This window comes from Bombina bombina, chromosome 8, assembly GCF_027579735.1.
Source record: "Bombina bombina isolate aBomBom1 chromosome 8, aBomBom1.pri, whole genome shotgun sequence".
Classification (NCBI taxonomy): domain Eukaryota; kingdom Metazoa; phylum Chordata; class Amphibia; order Anura; family Bombinatoridae; genus Bombina; species Bombina bombina.
In genome coordinates this window covers 13295976-13304461 of record NC_069506.1, presented here as the reverse complement: position 1 = coordinate 13304461, position 8486 = coordinate 13295976, and positions in this window count along the sequence as shown.

The following is an 8486-nucleotide window of genomic DNA, read 5'->3' as shown; positions in this document are numbered from 1 at the left end:
CTGACAACTATGTACCCTTAAAGGGACAAGACATTCAAAATTAAACTTTCAACTTCAGACAGAGCAGCAGTTTTAAGAGCATTTTTAATTTATTCTCAATTATCTATTACCAGATGTATTTTGTTATCTTAGTATCTTTTTCTGAAAAGGATACTTAGATAGGCTTAGGATAATCAGTGCACTACTGGGAACTAGCTGGCAATTAGTAAATATGCACATTTGTCCCTTGGCTTGTCACATGTGATCAGCTAACTCCCACTAGTGCATTGCTGCTCTGAAGATTAACCGTTTTTTAACCTTTGCAGGAATTTAACACATTGAGACAATAATAAATGATACCACAAATTACAGCATTTTCTTTTTTTATTTTATGTCCTATTAAGTAGTCCCAAAAATCCCACTGCAATGTAATGTGCAAACCATAGCAACAGGCAGATACATACTCAAGTTCTGACAAAATTATACAAGGGATTTTTTTTCTCTTCATATTTCTACATTGAAGCTAATAAAAGGCTGTTCAGTGGTGATTTTAGTTGTACTTAAATGTAACATTATCAAAGACTCTTCTTTGACAGATGGCTTGTATGTGCTGTCAATCAGCAGGGAGCCAAGAATTGTGCAATGCTAGAAAGCTTTCTAATACATATCATTAAAGAGAGGTAGGATGTTGGAATATATCACAAGTTTCTGAAGGCTTAAACAAGTGCTACAGAAATGAGATAAAAGCAGCGTAATCTGAGAAACATCTGCAAAAATTGCCACTTCTTCCAATAATAGCCTTCTGCATCTGTGAAGCAAGAAAACAAAATTTTGTTTGTTTTCTGGCATTAATATAGATATCAAAAAGCCCAACAAGTTATTTATATTCAAATGAAAAATCTCTTAAAATTTGTAGTTTGATATTTCTGCAATTAATAGCTAAGCATTATATGGGAGGTAATTGTGCAGCATGAAGGAATTTTCCTAAATTCAATAAATTTAGTATCTTGCATGAAAAACGAGTTGCCACATCTCAACTCAAAAATTGCTCAGTTAGTAAAGATCTTTACATGCCTTTCATCACTTGAGTTGCGAGTTAAGTGTCATTATAATCAGTGGAGTCACATCTCATAACTGTAACCGTAAATGAACAGGTTGCACAATGAAGGATGCGACAACATAAAAATACCTTCAAGATCTTATAGAAGAAGAAAATTAAAAACAAAGCAAATCAGATATAAGAAGTACACTGAAAAGTAAAATTGCTTGCTCTATGTGAATCATAAAAGTTTAATTCTACTTTACTGTCCTTTACAGAAAATGAAAAAGACATTAAAGACGACCTCAGCAACTTTAAAATAGCGATACAGGAATGTAAATGGAGTGATTCGCACATGTAAAAGAGTCTATCTGCAGACTAGGCCGAAGTGTAAATAAAATACACAGCTTTAGAACACTCTGGAACACCAACAACAAACCACAGAGACACATTTTTGACCACACATATTTACATAGCTCTGGATTACAAGTAGTGGTGTGCTATTTAGCTGGAGCGTAAACATCGCTAGAAGTAACCTTTTTGCGCTTGTCGGTTACCGTATGTTACAAATTGGAAACTAAAAGTTTTGCGCTAACTAAAGGACTGTCCGACTTCATATATTGAGACCATGCTAACATCCTCCACATAGAAATCAATAGGGAGCGCAGAAGAAAAAAACTAACAATTATCGCTTGTGCGCTAACCCTGCAGGAGTATTTATATTTCACATCCCAATGTTTTTCACATACTGGAAAATTTTATTTTTATTATATATATATATTCCTGTACATATACATTTATGTTCACAAAACTCCACAGGAGGTGCGCTCTTAAACATAAAATATTGAAAAATATCAATAATATAAATAATTCTTATAGATGTACTTAAAGGGACACTGAACCCAATTTTTTTCTTTTGTGATTCAGATAGAGCATGACATTTTAAGCAACTTTTTGATTTACTCATATTTTCACATTTTCTTCATTCTTTTGGTATCTTTATTTGAAATGCAAGAATGTAAGTTTAGATGCCGGCCCATTTTTGGTGAACAACCTGGGCTGTTCTTGCTGATTGGTGGATAAATTCATCCACCAACAAAAAAGTACTGTCCATGGTCTGAACCAAAAAATGCATTAGATGCCTTCTTTTTCAAATAAAGATAGCAAGAGAACGAAGAAAAATGATAATAGGAGTAAATTAGAAAGTTGCTTAAAATTGCATGCTCTATCGGAATCATGAAAGACAAAATTTGGGTTCAGTGTCCCTTTAAAATATATATATTTAAAGTAAGAAAGTGATAACCTTCAGGTGCTGCATGAAATTTGTCAGGGAAGAGGGGAAGAGCAAGCTAAGCTCTGATTTTTGCAGAGTCCTAAAGCAGCAGACAATCATTAGACACAGGTTAATCTGTTGGAATATTTCCATTACCACCATACTCCGGAGGATACAAAGTCATAAAGAACCAGACTGGAAGTTTCACAAAAGAGCACAGAGATACTCTAGAAACACAGCAAGCTTCCTCAGACAAACGCTGACCTAGGACCCAGACCCATGGCAGAGACAGTTCCAAGGGACCTCACAGGTGGACAGATGAGAAGTCCCCTTACTCTTACAAAGCCTATACCTTACCTCATACGATTGAGGGGAATTCTGGTAAGAAGACATCCATCTATTGTAATCTATTTCTCATATTTGAGATTTTGGACATAGAGTCATCTATTACAAACGTTTGCATTTATCTAGTATTCAGCTTAAACAGAGACATAGGGGCCTATTTATTAAAGGTCTTGCGGACCTGATCCGACAGTGCGGATCAGGTCCGCAAGACCTCGCTAAATGCGGAGAGCAATACGCTCTCCGCATTTAACATTGCACCAGCAGCTCACAAGAGCTGCTGGTGCAACGCCGCCCCCTGCTGACTCACGGCCAATCGTCTGCCAGCAGGGAGGTGTCAATCAACCCGATCGTACTCGATCGTGTTGATTTCCAGCGATTCCTGTCCGCCTCATCAGAGCAGGCAGACAGGGTTATGGAGCAGCGGTCTTTAGACACACGGGTCCTCAAGCTCCGTTCGGAGCTTGATAAATGGGCCCCTTTATCTGTGCGCTTGTTTTCTTTTGATTTTCTCTTTATTTTCATTTTCTACAACGGTATAACGGGTACACTGTATCCATTTCACAGCAGCACGATCACCTACATACATAAGTTTCTAGATTTTGAAACACTTTGATTTACCTTTTTTGTATTTTATTTTGTATTCTTATTTTGTTATTTAATTGACTTTATACCCTTATTTTCATTTATATTTTTTACTATAACATGGAACACAGGGATAGTCCAACACACCTATAAGCGTGTAGTTTAGAGGCTCTAGCGCTGGTGACCCTTCTATATTTACCCACATATATATATATACTGTATATCATTTTCATTTATTTATTTTTACAGTATCAATAATAATTATTAGCTATAAATTTTGAATATTTTATATTTAATATCTTACATAACGCACCTTAAGATAACTCATTCTTCATGCGCGCTAGCATTCCAATATTATTATTAAATATATCTCTATATATCTGATAATGTTAATGAAAAATATATAATTATACCTATATATCTATAGGAATAGATATACAAGTATAGGTGTATATATATATATATATATATATTAATATATATATATATATATATATATATATACACACACACACATACGTACATATGTATAGATATATATAAATATATTTAATAATATAAACAACATTTTCTTGAATGTGAAGAATATTGGAATGCGAAATACATACAGCCAATACACAGCAAAACCCATTAATAACCCCTTAATGACCAGAGATGTACCCTACTATTTTGGCAAGCCTGCAAGAGGGAGGGAGGATCTAATAGTGCACGGGACCTGCACTATTATATTGAGAAAATCCCTTAATAACCAGCTACATACAGGGTATGTCATGGTGGTTAATTGGTTAAATATTATTATAGAATTATTATTTAGACACACACCCATATATATATATATAGTCATGCAGGTTTCAGGAAAAGCACTGCTCCGGATTTAAACAAACATAAATATTTATTAGTATAAACGTTTTTGGGGTTGCCCCCCGTCCTCAGATACAACATAAATTAAACAATTCTACTCACCACACTATAAACCCTCTCACCCCGTGGACATCTCTGCCAAAAGTGCTTGCAGAGCCACACCATCCCCAGCAGCCTCTGCGCATGCGCTAAGGGCACTATGGATGCCTACATAGGCCAAATGTCAAAATTAAAAATGGAGATGAAAACAATACAGTACAACGTTGTAAAAATAAAGATAACATATGCAGGCAACTGAAAATTGACAGACACATACATGTGAAATACAATATAATACGTGAGATGGCTAAACTACAAATAGTATAGAAGAAAAACTGATCAAGCAATCTGGACCGTAGTCATATTTTTAAGTTATGTTGGTGAGCAAATGAAAACATGCACCAAAAGGACCAATTCTAAATTGAATGTCAAGTAATGGAAGCTACTAGAACTAGTACAGTTAAGTAAATTAATAACGCATATGGCATAGCGAATAAAGAAAAAAATAATATAATATATATTAGCCCTTTGCAATCATATACAAGTCCATATGCTGTACCTTATACCTGTCAACCGTTATACAAAAAAAAGAATATTTATAGGATTATTAGATAGTGTTTATATGAGTGTAACAATATATTTGAATGTATTTATGTTGTGTTTGGCGCAACTGTTAATTTAGCCCTAGCCATTTACAGAAGATTTTCAGTTGAGCTAACCCAATTTTCGTTAAATTCAATTGTGCTCCATAGAATGCAGTTACTTTCAACTTGTGCAGCAGGTAAAGAGCGACAGGAAAGGTGGATTAGCCTGTCAGAGGCAGTTAGGATGGATTGAAGGGGGGAGAGGCGGGAAAGAGGATATATACCTACACAAACACATACACACACACAGATACATACATATGTACACACATAGATACATACACATACACACACACACATACATACATACATACATACATACATACACACATACACACAGATACGTACATATGTACACACACATAGATACATACACACATACTCACACACACAGATACATACATATGTACACACACATAGATACATACACATACATACATACACACACACATATATACCTACACCAACACATACATATATACACACACACACACAGATTCATACATATGTACACACACATAGATACACACACACACATACATATGTACACACACATAGATACATACACATACACACATACATATATACCTACACATTCATACATACATACATACACATACATACATATGTACACACACATAGATACATACACACATACATACATACATACATACACATACATACATATGTACACACACATAGATACATACACACATACATATATACCTACACAAACATACATACACACACACAGATACATACATATGTACACACACATAGATACATACACATACACACATACATACATACACACATATATACCTACACAAACATACATACACACACAGATACATACATATGTACACACACATAGATACATACACACATACATACATACACACACACAGATACATACATATGTACACACACATAGATACAGTACATACACATACACACATACATACATACATACATACATACACATACATACACACATATATACCTACACAAACATACATACACACACAGATACATACATATGTACACACACATAGATATATACACATGCACACAAACATACATACATACACACATATATACCTACACAAACATACATACACACACACACAGATACGTACATATGTACACACACATAGATACATACACATACATACATACACACATATACCTACACACATATACATACATACACACACACACACAGATACATACATATGTACACACACATAGATACATACACATTCACATACACACATACATACATACATACATACATACACACATATATACCTACACAAACGCATACATACATACATATACACACACAGATACATACATATGCACACATACTTACATACATACACACATATATACCTACAAAAACACATACATACACACAGACACACACAGATACATACATATGTACACATACATACATACACACATATATACCTACACAAACACATACATACATACACACATACACACACACAGGTACGTACATATGTACACACAAACATACATACACACATACATACATACACACATATATACTTACACAAACACATACATGCATACACACATACACACACACAGGAACATACATATGTACACACACATACATACATATACACACATGCATAGATATATATATATATATATATATACACACAAACATATACACTTACGTATATACATAAACATACATACACACATAACAACATACATATACATAAATACACACAAACATACACAAACACTCATACATATAAATACACACACATATACACACACTCATGAACACACACAAAACAAATATAAACATAGATACATACACATGTATACACACAAACACACACACTTATACACACATATACACATATATAATCACACACATACACACACATACTTATACATACATATACACACACTCATGAACACACACAAAAGAAATATACACATAAATAAACACATATACACACATATACACACAAACACACGCACACTTATACACTCACATACACATATATAAACATACACATACACACACTTATACATACATATACACACACATGAACACACACAAAACAAATATACACATAGATAAACACATATACACACTTATACACACAAACACACACACTTATACACACACATACACATATTTAAACACATCCATACATACAACGGTAAATATAGCAGAATAGACAAATTATCTGTATATTTATACTTGTATAGTGCAGAAGTTTGTTCTGTATAAGGTGTTGTGAGGTTACCAGTGCAGGCAAGATCTGTCACATTCTCTACTCTGTATTGCACCGCACAAGTGACAATTCTATTACCCAGTTCTTTTTATTTTAGTGATCTCCTATCCTGATTGGCATAATCAGCTGTCACTTTTATCTACTAATTGATTGCCTTGTCATCCCTCAGATACACCTCCTTGCACAATTGGTGCAGAAGCAGACCGTTTGAAGATCACCTGAGCAGATGGCACAGAGACATTGAATTTATACAACATTATAATGATTTTTTGGAGGCTTCTGAGATGTGTTTGCTGCAGGAGGATTTAGAATGTGGGAATGTTGTCAAATTAATGAAAAATAATACAGGGAAACTTTAATCATCAGGTGTTGCGCTGTCTCTTTGAAGTCATCTCTCTGATCTCGCTGGCACGTCTGCTTGACTTGTTCTATCAATATGCTGATCTCTAAATGCTGCAGATGCCTGGTTTCTTCCCAGAAAATAAACAAGTATATGTGTTTACTCTGTAAATAGATAGTCAGCGAGAGATATAGACAGACAGACACAGACAGGCAGACAGATAGATAGATAGATAGATAGATAGATCATAGGTAGATAGATAAATAGATAGATAGATGATAGAGAGATATAGACAGACAGACACAGACAGACAGACAGACAGATAGATAGATCATAGATCATAGGTAGATAGATAGATGGTTAATAGATAGATAGATCATAAGTAGATAGATATATGATTAATAGATAGATAGATAGATAGATAGATAGATAGATAGATAGCTACAACAGTGCAATTCTTGGCAGGACCCTCTACCCATTTGATCCCTATAATTATTTTTTTTGTACTCCCCCTTTGTTTATAGCGCTGCAGAATCTGTTGGCGCTCTACAAATAACCGATAACAATAATAAATAAATATAAATATATATATATATATACACACATACATATAAATATAGGTAGATAGACAGATGATAGATGGATAGATAGATGATAGATAGATGTTAGATATATAGATAGATAGTAGATAGATAATAGATAGATGGATAGATAATAAATGGATGGATGGATGGATGGATAGATAGATAGATTGATTGATTGATTGATGATATATATATATATATATATATATATATATATATATAAAGATAGATGATAGATAGGTAGATAGATAGAATAATAGATAGGTAGATACATAGATAGGTGGGAAGATAGATAAGATAGATGATATAAATATATATATATATATATATATTTATATATTTATATATACAGAGAGCAGTGCACTCACAGAAACGAACAACTGGCTCAATACCATTGTTAGCCTGTTCTTTGGTGATTTACCATCTGGGTGCAACTTTTTAGCCCAGTAATGCTATTCACAGAGTAGAACTTTCCTGTAGTATATCATGATCCTGCCTATTAAGGTCAGTCAAGC